We start from the raw sequence: 11675 nt of genomic DNA on the forward strand, positions 1-11675 counted from the left end.
TTTTACCATCAGTCGACTAATTGCCTTATGTATTAACATTTTAGCTAAAAATATACTGTAGTTGGACTATATTTAGACGACCAATACCGTTTTTTCCCAAAGAATAAAAAGAGTTTGCCCTCTATTTGAATTTAGAATATTTTTCCTTGCAGTGTTTTAAAAAGAAATGCATTTTTCAATGTAAAGAGGTTGAAAAAAAAAAAAGGATTTTTACCCCAACCATGTCTTTTTCAAATAGATATCCATTCATTTGAATGGAATATGAAAATAGTCAATATTCAAACCACCATTTCAGGGCTAAAGTTTTAACTGTGGAGATTATGGGCATGTATAACCTAGATACGGTATTAAATCATGTTTTTTTCGTGCAATAACTGCAGTGCTTTGGCAGACTTGAACTGAAAAATGGTAACCACGCTTGCCCCTTGAAAAGGAATGATGCTGCCGTTAGCACAAGTCAAAGTGATGCTGCAGAGATGAGCCAAAGTGATAAACAACCCTGCCATGCAATGCAATTCCCCTGACCTGCTGCAGTCAAGCCCATTCTATACATTTAATCGTGTCTTTTCAGGGAGGATTTCTCCTATTAAAGATAGCATCATAGCAATTAAACATGCCTGCCCTTGAAGATGCCTTTTCCCATTTTCCTCCTGCAGCCTCATTATTTACCAGTGGCGGTCCGTGCGTTTTCTCGTAGCGCCTTCAACGAATCAATCCAACCCTCAAAAACTATTTTATGGCTATAAAACCTCTACTGCAGCTACAGCTGCGACACATAACAAAATAATCAATAAATCAATGCACAAAAATGGGGTAAAATCTACTCCCTAGCAGCATTTAATGATTAAATACAAATACTTGTAATTTTTTAATCAATGTTTTCTGTGTTTTTAGTCCAAAAATCATTTTGTAAAATCCAAAAATATATATAAAAAATAAACATTGTTTTAGATCTATAAAAAACTGAATATTCAGGGCTTTTAATCCAGTTCTTTTCTGTTCCTGCGAACCCACCCGAGTCTGACACCCTTGCCATAACGCAAGACAAATTAATTTTGATGTCTATGAATGAAATTCAAGAAGAAGAAAAAAACATATCTTGCATAAAACATGAAAAAACTCACTTACTCGCTCAGGGCGCCGCCATCGTACCTAGGGATGACAAACCACAGAAATGGTCAAATTCAACAAATTGAAACCAATTTTAAAGGTGCAGCTTATACTCGGAGTCGGCTAATATGCGAGAAAATACACTAACTCTCTGCTTTTCTGCTCTTTAGCCCAAACCGACGGTGTCTATTGAGACACACATCCAGAAAGCGGAAAGAGGAGGGAGGGAAAATTCTATTAAAATTGTCCTTGCAGAAAGACGAGTACGTTTCATTGGCCGAATGCCACGTGAGAACGAGGCTTGATGCCTTATTACTGACTCCAGTCTAATCACAAAGCTCCGGTAATTATGGGCTTTCCACCCAGGGCAGCGTGACAGACGATTGGGTGGATGTTTCCATGGTGCCGACCATCAAAGGGGAAGGCCACGGTGTCCGTCTTCCATGGCAGAACCTCGGTGACAGCTTACTGACAATCGGGCCGCCTTTCCGATGACGACGCCACGCTGGCAGCCGTAATCAACCGTTTGAAATGCGAGAGAGAGGCGTTCTAAAAATACAGTACACGTCCAATTCCAATGTCCATCATGGACAGCACCTCCCAACCCCCTCCATGAGTCTGTGGAGTCCCTCCGAAGCTCTTTCAGCAATAGACTGCGGCACCCTCATTGCAGGAAGGAGCGCTTCCGCAGATCCTTCCTCCCATCAGCTGTCAGGCTCTTTAACAAAACAAATGGCTGAGTGTTAAGACCTACATCTATGTGTGTGTATGTGTATGTGTGTATGTGTGTATGTATGTGTGTGTGTGAGTGTATGTGTGTGTATGTGTGTGTATGTGTATGTGTGTATGTGTGTGTATGTGTGTGTATGTGTGTATGTGCGTGCGTGTGTATATGTATATATGTGTATATGTATATATGTGTATATGTATCTATATATATGTATGTATGTATGTATATATGTATGTATGTGTATATATATGTATATATATATGTATATATACATATATATACACATGTGTATATGTATATATATATATTTCAGCAACAAGCTTATTTATTCATGTATTTATTTTACTTATTAACTTACTTATGACCTATTTATTTATGTCTATAATGTATTTTGCTGTCTGCATTCTCACCCTCTTGCAACTGTAATAATGAAATTTCTTGAATACGGGATGAATAAAGGTTTCCAATCCAATTCCAAGATGTGTCCCTTTGCCGTTCCCCACTGCCGAGTTTTTCAACAACTCAAGTTCTCCTCCAAGCACTTTTTGTTCAGACCTGGCACTCCACTTTCCCCAAAAATACGCTTTCTCATGCCTCGTTAGGAGCGCGTTATTCTTCCCAGTTTGTCTGTGGGAAAACAAACGTCGGGTGACGACGTGTTCTTCTCTGCAGAAATTGGCTCTGCTGTCGCACGACTGGACGCAGGAGAGTTATTATGACGGCAAAGCGCTGGCTTCAAAAGGAAACCTGGGTATGGCGCTTCATCCTAATGAAGACAGAACACCATGCGTGAAGCGTGGGGTCGAAGCGGGGAAGCGCATTTTGAGGTTTCCTGTTATTTACAGGTACGCCGAGTTGCGGCGGATACTGGGAAACCAAGGAAAAACAAGTCTGAGATGAAAGGAAGGACGTCGGCGGGGAGGGGGGAGGAAAGGAAGCAGGTCAGGGAAAGAAAGATTTTAACAAAACTCCCTCCTTTTACTCAACCTATTTAATTGCGTATGAAGAATGACCACTGAACGAATTATTCTTGGTTTTACCGCACCAACTGCTGAGGCTAGAAAGCACCTTTTTGCGTGTGGATCCATCAAACGCCATTGCTGACGTGACCTCACTGCCGACCTTCCCCCTCCAAAAGCTTTCTGCCACCTGCTTGTGTTTGCATTGTTTGGGTATGAATAATGCACAGGAATTTGTCAATATTAACGACATTAGCCCAACACTTGGCCTTATTTGTTTGGTGCAATTGAACGCAACCACGGACACAAAATGGATACCATAGAATTGATCGCTCATCCGCCGCCACGGACGGCGTTAGACGTCTAATCCATTCGAGTTGGAGAGGCTGGCAGCCTATACTGTTGTGTTCATTATTTCACAAAGGAGTGTAAAGATGTACATCCAAAAATAAAAGACTATTTAATAATCTGTTAGATCTAGGAGATGTGTTATAATTGGCTGCTGTTGTGTTAATTATTTCGGAGATGACTGGTTAATGCAATTTTTCAAAAGGACTCTTTATTTGAAGGACTAAATGTGATGTCGTACTGCCTTCGTGTGGACATTAAAGATATCGCTATTCATTTTTTTGGCATCCTCTTTTTATTAGACAAATGTATGCATACCGTATTTTCTCACATAAACGCCGTATTTGTTGCTCAAAAAATGATGACTGAATCGAGGGTACGGCTTATATGCGCACAAATTAGACTTGACATGCACGAAACGCCATAACGTGAGACAAGGCGGCCGATACGGGAAACAGATAAAACGATAAACAAAATGTATTTTAATGTGTATGAATTAATTTTAAGAAAAAAAAACGTATCTTTGTGAAAAAACTGTAAAAATTGTAAAATTCAATGATTTTAAGGCAATTTTAAGGGTGCGGCTTATACGCGGAGGAGCTAATATGCGAGAAAATACGGTATATATCCTCAGTTACTCTGCTGAAAAAAACATTTTACAGTTTTTATCATGTATATTAAGATTTTGTTAGTTTTTGACCTCTCAGCTATTTAGTATAAGTGGCTATCTCCATCTAGTGTTAAAGCTGAAAAGCGCAACGTAGGCTGAACTTAAGCTTCTTCTGTGTGGATCATGTCCAAACTGTGGCGGGCCGTCAGGGCCTTCAAGGCCTTCTCTGCTGGCCTAAGAAATATCTGAATCATATATTATATTTTGTCCATCAATACTTAAATAATTCCAAATTGTCTGTTAGCTTCCTTTCCCCCTGGTTGCACTGCTTCCAGATGTGTGTATTTAATCATTAAATGCTGCTAGGAAGTGGATTTTACCCGTTGAAGGCGCTACGAGAAAATGCACGGACCGTCACTGTGTCCAAAGATACTTTCAATCTTTTCCCCCGGCCCACTAAAAACTGGGCGGTCGGGTGTAGTTTGGACACTAACAGTTTCGAGCTTATTAGTTATTATGTGTCGTTTTTATGCCCATATGCACAAAACAAAACTAACCTTTAGAATCCGTTTGCTTTCCCAGTGGCCAGACAAACATGAGATTAAAGTGACAAGCGTCCCAGGTGATAAGGCCGCGTGCGTCATACGCTATTGTTAAAAAAAAAATGTGATTACATAAAGGCATAGCGTGAGTGCATTTCTCACCTCTGGCCAAAAATACTGACAAGAGAGTGGAGGTGACCCAATGGAAAGTGGTCAGATACTCACTCCTCTTAAGAAGCGTGTCATTTGAAGGCTCAGGAAACAATAGCATTGTTGCTTAGGGGACCTCAAGGTGACTCCCTCTTGAGTATACGGCCAAAAGCTGAAGGAAGAAAGAAAGAAGGAGGAGAAAAACTAAACAAAGTTGATAAGAATCAAAGCTTCAATCATTTAGCAAAGTGGTGGAAAAGTACAAGGTGTTGCTTGAAGACTCGCTCGCATGGAAGCATGTCAGCCTCTGGAGCGGCAACACAATTTGGACAAACAACTAGCGCATGACGTCCCATGGGACAAATCCCCGTTTGTGCGCTCGACAAGGGACACTTTCACAGGAAGGAGCGGCGGCGTGCTGGCAACCCCGGACTGACCTGCCTGCCAACTGACCGCAGTCACTGTTAGAAAAACACACCATCTGGGAAATTCTGCCCAATATTTTGGGGACAAATGAATTTATAAAAATGTGGGGTTAAAAAATAAAATGATAATAAAAAGACCAGATGAAAGCTATTATCCATTGCATTCATTTGAAAGAAATTGAAATGTGTAAGTGATGTATTCCTTCTAACTCTGATAATAGCTGAAACGACAACACCAAAAAAGGGACATTTTCTGTATAAACGTACGGTACACGGTCGATTGGTCGCCGGTCTTTTGGTCGCCCGGAAGGTAAGTGATAATTACCATTTAAATGGTTGCTCAAATTCCCTAAATACAAACTGCCAATGACTATTTAGTCATACTTAATGCCCTAGTCATTATTAGGCTAAAGAAAAGCTCCAAATTTCCCAGACTTTTATTGTTTTTTGTCGGAGAACTTGTTAAGACCCTGACTGGTGTCGCTTCTTAAAGGGACAACGCATGTACATACATGAGGACATTTGTGTTCATCATTTTGGGAATATTTTGAAGGGAATACAACAGCAAATAGCCCATCGATAGCAAACGTGAGGGGGGAGGCGTGGCAAACCGCTAACCCGGCCAGAACAAAGGTAAAAAAAAATTAAAACAAAATTAGAATTCAGTTTTGTGTAAAGTTACATTAAACGTATGTTTGGGTGTGTCTGTATGTATTAATCCAAGTTCATTTAAATTAGTTTCTTCTGCTGTTACGAGTGCGTTGCCGTGGAAACACCCCTCCCTATGTCCCTCTTTGTATCCTCCACGAAATCTGTCTAATTTTAGTTCTATTAAACACATTTTATTACAATTAAACCACTAGTAATGTGTTACTTTGTTAATAGATGGTGAATTAGAAGAAATAAAAAAAATTTCCAATCCAATATCCTGTTTTTGGTGTTTTTTCAGAGGGTTGGAACCAATTAATTTGTTTTCAGTTCATTTCAATGGGAAACGTCCGCTGGAGTTACGAAAAGCTCGACATACGATCTCAGTCCTGGAACGGATTAAGATCGTATGTGGAGGTACCACTGTATTCCTTCTAACTCTGATAATAGCTGAAATGACACTGTAACACCAAAAAAGCGACGTTTTCTGTATAAACGGATAGGAATTGAACACGCGAGAATGAGATAATATTCATTCATTCATTATCTGAAGCACTTTATCCTCACTTGGGTGGCGGGGGTGCGCTCACACTTTTTTTTGTTACTTTTCAATGAGCCAATCTCACTGGATTTACTTTGAAAATTCAGGGATGGACAAAGGGCTCCTGGAGGGAGGGCCGCTCGCTGCACTGTGGGTGACAGCTTTTTGTTCCACAGACACAGAGTTAAAGCAACGGGGGTTGGGCTGAAACCAGTAACATAGCAAATTTGTGGAAAGGTATCACACGTGACTTAGTGCAGTTTTTGTGTATATGTATATGTATATATATATATATATATATATATATATATATGTATATGTATATATATATGTATATATATGTGTATATATGTATATATATATTTATATGTATATATATGTATATATATATATGTATGTATATATATATATATATATTTGTATGTATATATGTATCTATATGTATATGTGTATACGTGTATACGTGTGAATGTGTATACGTGTATGCGTGTATACATGTATGTGTATATGTGTATGTGTGTGTATGTGTGTATGTGTGTATGTGTGTATGTGTATACGTGTATGTGTATATGTGTATGTGTGTATACGTGTATGTGTATACGTGTATGTGTATATGTGTATGTGTATATGTGTATGCGTGTATACGTGTATGTGTATATGTGTATGCGTGTATACGTGTATGTGTATATGTGTATGTGTGTGTATGTGTGTATGTGTGTATGTGTGTATGTGTATGTGTATATGTGTATGTGTATACGTGTATGTGTGTATATATATATATATATATATATATATATATATATATGTGAGGCCGACGTGCTCATGTGATGATAAATAATCCATAAATAATCCATAAGTAATCAATAAATTTGCAATAAATTAAATAAGTAGTACCAAGTGAGATTACCAGAGCGGAGCGGCCTTGTTCCGTCTGAAGTCCGGGATGAGTTCCATAGTTTTGGAGACGTTGTTGAGAGTCTATGGACGCAACAACAAACAAACAAACACATAAAAGACTCGGGTTGGTTCGCAGGCCGCTAACGTCAACTCCATTTCATGTGGGCCGGATCATTTTAGATATAATATTTAGATTTTTTTTTTTATAAATGGATTAAAAGAACTGGATTAAAAGCCCTGAATATTCAGTTTTTATAGATCTAAAACAATGTTTATTGTAGCTTTTTTAAATATATTTTTAGATTTAAAAAAATGATTTTTGAACTAAAAACACAGAAAAAATGATTAAACATTTACAATTATTGATTTAAAAGGGGGAAAATTTGAAAATTTAATATACATCTATATCTATCATTTGAATTTGATCCTAAAACAGAAAGTCAGCACTCATGATTGACTTTCCCGGGCCACACAAAATGATGCGGTGGGCCAGATTTGGCCCCCGGGCCGCCACTTTGACACATGTGACATAGATAATCAATATATAGTCATGATAAATAAAAATGAATAAATAAATAATAGATAAATAAGCAGTCAACATAATAAATAAGCGGTAGTCATCTTAATAAATAAATAGTAGTCAACATAGTCACATGAATAACTGGTACAAACCGGTAAAACGAATGGCTGAGATTGAGTGCGTTTACACGTATTCATGCAGAATTTATTGTCATCAGTTTTTTGGATGTATGTCAACAAACGGCAAGTGGATTCTGCTTTCTCCAAGAAAATGCAAACAATAACAAAGCTGTCAAGGACTCCCGCTGCGTCATAAGCGACAAACAGCTTTCACCCGGCGCCATCTGCACATGCCCTGTTTTCGCAAAAACGGATATTGACACGTGCGCGTCGTGGCGGTGGTCCTCCTAAACCGGATGACCGTTGGGCGCCTGTTTGGGTTTTAGTCCAAGCGGGTCGTGGCCAACGAGGTGCCTCCGGACCCCTCGGTGGAGAGGAAAAGGGTCCCAAAAACAGATTGCGTAAGGCCTTATGTAAGGGTCTTCAGAAATTAATAACTGAAGCGGAAGAATAGGCAAATTATGCCGAGGCCTCGCGGTATTGTTGCACGAGGGGCACCGCCGATGGATTTGGGAGGGTTTGTTGCTTTAAACTCAAACTAAAATGAAAGCAAAGTCACCCTGGTGTCTGAATGGTTAGGGCGTCGGCCTCACAGTTCTTTACGTGTCGCAGCTGTAGTTGCAATAGAGGTTTTATAGCCATAAAATTGTTTTGGAGGGTTGGATTGATTCAGACATAGGTGAAGGCGTCGCTAGAAAAGTCTCCATCCATGTGCCCTCCGATTGGCTGACCACCAATTCAGTCCCCTGCCTGTTGCCCATAGTTGGCTGGGGTAGGCTCCAGCACCCCCCCGATGAGGATGAGCGGTTCGGAAAATGAATGAATGTAAACGATGACCAACATGACATCGTAAGGAAGACTGAAGTAAAATGTGTCAAGAGACTGAAAGAGAATTGACCCAACGACCCCATCCCGCCCTTTGACAACATTCCTGAAGACGGAATATTCCCGCTAACTCTTAAACCTGCTGCCAGACCTTCACGCTCAATGACAAAAGACAGCATGAGTAAACACATCCGGAAGAATTGTATTCGCTAGACTTAGCACGTCTACCTCCGGTCACAGACGTGGCCATTTTTAAGGCTATTTTTAGAGGTTATCGGAGCAACAAACCAAAAAAAAAAAAACATCCATCTGGACAAACAGTCATTCAGCAGAGGTGACGAATCTTTGTTGGGGGCTGTGATCTTTTCCTCTAACCTCTTTCCATTTTAAGTGAGTCAAACAGATGTCGGAGAGAAGGAAAAACAGCAACTGATTATACGGATGGGCCCTCCTGTGTTGTCAAGTTAATGTAAATAGGGCCTTAAAGCACAGATGTGCTTGGTAGAAAGGCGCAACCACATGAAGGTAAAAGGTAGAAATCAACAGTGGCGGTCCGTGCCTTTTCTCGTAGCGCCTTCAACGGGTAAAATCCACTTCCTAGCAGCATTTAATGATTAAATACAAATACTGGAGCTTTTCAGACATTACAACCGGGCCCGGAGTATCATTTCCCCGGGAAAAAGACAGCGATGAACGTCGATACGTCCATATACGTCCATACGCGAAATGGCAAAAATTGCACTAAAATAAGGTAAAATCCACTTCCTAGCAGCATTTAGTGATTAAATCCAAACACTGGAGCATCAGAACCGGGCCCACAATTGAAATATTATTTAGGAATATAGCCATATTTGACTCACCAAAAATCCTTTTTAACTGTATCCTCCTTTCTTTCTTCCTTCTTTTCTATCGCCATCGAAGCCAAGTCTAAGTCTAAATCCAAGTCCAAATCCAAATCCAAATCTGTCTAAGTCCAAATCCAAATCCAAATCCAAATCTAAGTCTAAATCTAAGTCTAAATCAAAATCCAAGTCCAAGTCCAAGTCCAAGTCCAAGTCCAAGTCCAAGTCCAAGTCCAAGTCCAAGTCCAAATCCAAATCTAAGTCTAAATCTAAGTCCAAATCCAAATCTAAGTCTAAATCTAAGTCTAAATCTAAGTCTAAATCTAAGTCTAAATCTAAGTCTAAATCTAAGTCTAAATCTAAGTCCAAATCCAAATCTAAGTCTAAATCTAAGTCTAAATCTAAGTCTAAATCTAAGTCTAAATCTAAGTCTAAATCTAAGTCTAAATCTAAGTCTAAATCTAAGTCTAAATCTAAGTCTAAATCTAAGTCTAAATCTAAGTCTAAATCTAAGTCTAAATCTAAGTCTAAATCTAAGTCTAAATCTAAGTCTAAATCTAAGTCTAAATCTAAGTCTAAATCTAAGTCTAAATCTAAATCTAAATCTAAATCTAAATCTAAATCTAAATCTAAATCTAAATCTAAATCTAAATCTAAATCTAAATCTAAATCTAAATCTAAATCTAAATCTAAATCTAAATCTAAGTCTAAGTCTAAGTCTAAATCTAAGTCCAAATCCAAATGGTGACATCATGAGGGATGCACTTTGTTTGGCCGGATGTCAAGCGGAATGAATGCCTTGCGACAAAGTCACGATGGCGCACGAGATAAGTTCGGAGAGTCAACTCAAATCACTGATTCTGGTAAAAAAAAAAAAAAATGGGAGCACCAGAAGATCTAAATCAAGTGGTTTACAAAAAAAAGCTGAATTATAAGGCAATTAACAATCATTGGAGATACATGCTAAATAATGCTTTAGGCCTGTTTTCCCCACTCAAAAAAACATGACTCAGTTTAGAATGACTAATGACAAAGTCAATTGTGTTTTTAGCTCTATGAAAATTAAAGTTTGCCTTCTTATTCTGGTACTCTAATGTATGGAGATGTATTGAAAAGAATAGATTTTCCTTCTGCTGACCTTGAATGCCTTGGAGACCTCAACTGACGTGCTGGAATATTTAATCGCTGTCAGCTGAAGGAGTCGCGTTGTCATGTGAGATGCTGTTTTTTTTCAACATTAGTCATGTATTGGCCATTTCCAGATCCAAAGTTGACTGCTACTTAGTTGCAAACTTCTACTACTACTACTACTACTACTCATTTGTTGCTCCAAAAATTAATGACTGAATCGAGGGTACGGCTTATATGCGCACAAATTAGACTTGACATGCACCAAACTGCATAAGGTCATTGATTTCAAAATAGAGAAAGGATAAACCGATAAAACGCTAAACAACATTTATTTTGACGTCTATGAGTGAAATTTGTGTGACAAAATAAACCGTTTTTGGTTATAAAACGTGGAAAATCTCACTCACTTGAGCCTGCCATTACTCGCTCAGGGCGCCGTTGACAAAGGAGACCTTTCCGGACACACTTCCTGGTTGTACTGCTCACGTGACCTCCTTTTTGAATTCGTCCACGTGCAGGCAACACCCTTTAGGAATGTGCAATTGGGCAGATGATTAATACAGTATCTCCGAAATACCACGTGCAATTATTTTTCTTAAGATATTACCTACAAAGTAAGACATTTGTACTCCCTATTAAAAACACGAATATGGGGGTGAAAATAGTGAATCAGGAGGCGGCTTATACGAGAGAAACCACTTGCCAACGAGAAGTAGTCTTGAATGAGCGATCGCGGGAGCTAACAGGCTAAGGAAGGAATAACAGGAAATGCAAAAGCTGAGCTTACCCACGTATTGATTGTGGGTAATAAAGTTTTATTCTGAGAAAGGGTGCCATTGGCTATCGGTGTTGTGTGCACGAGTATACTTCATTACCCAGAAAGCCCTCTTTTTGCCCCGTTGTGCGTTTCCTGGTCAAAACTCGTCTGAATAAATCGTTCAGTGCTCGTAGATATCTGTTATACACGAAAGAGATGCGGCTACTACTACTACTTTTCTCTATGGACTTCAACAATTAAGTGTTCCAAAGGAACCACAATCTCCAAAAAAGAAGCCACAAGATGAGTTCCTTTGTGTGCTTTTGGTGGAGAACCCCCAACATTTTGTCATGCTACTTCCTTAACTTTATGTAAACAAAGGAGATGAACTCCAAGCCTTCTCTTGGATTCTTCATCTTCCCGTTTTTGCATTACAGAAACCTAAAGCAAAGATTAGGAACTCTTTATGACACTGGGGGTGGGGGGGTTGCTGATTGTGGCCCTCCCACAATGTTGGGGTG

General features: G+C 39.2%; 2 protein-coding genes and 1 long non-coding RNA gene across 15 annotated transcripts in view; 1 reads left to right on the plus strand and 2 right to left on the minus strand.

The window, feature by feature from the left end:
* LOC144068700 (uncharacterized) overlaps window positions 1-11675 on the plus strand; it is a 79970-nt gene that overhangs the window by 15073 nt on the left and 53222 nt on the right. The window lies entirely within an intron of this gene.
* LOC144068703 (uncharacterized) overlaps window positions 1-11675 on the minus strand; it is an 80279-nt gene that overhangs the window by 13525 nt on the left and 55079 nt on the right. The gene's annotated exons all lie outside the window — the stretch shown is intronic.
* LOC144068690 (amphoterin-induced protein 2-like) overlaps window positions 1-11675 on the minus strand; it is a 48440-nt gene that overhangs the window by 4893 nt on the left and 31872 nt on the right. The window contains exons 6-10 of one of the 4 annotated variants that reach the window (XM_077593385.1): window positions 10805-10923; window positions 6971-7041; window positions 4525-4621; window positions 4315-4404; window positions 1129-1152 (exon numbers count right to left, since the gene is read on the minus strand). The gene's annotated coding sequence lies outside the window, so the exon portion shown is untranslated. Of the gene's footprint in view, window positions 1-1128; window positions 1153-4314; window positions 4405-4524; window positions 4622-6957; window positions 7049-10804; window positions 10924-11675 lie in introns of those variants that run through there. The other 3 variants (XM_077593387.1, XM_077593389.1, XM_077593388.1) reach the window with 3 other exon arrangements.

The sequence above is a fragment of the Stigmatopora argus genome, chromosome 23 (assembly GCF_051989625.1).
Source record: "Stigmatopora argus isolate UIUO_Sarg chromosome 23, RoL_Sarg_1.0, whole genome shotgun sequence".
Classification (NCBI taxonomy): Eukaryota; Metazoa; Chordata; class Actinopteri; order Syngnathiformes; family Syngnathidae; genus Stigmatopora; species Stigmatopora argus.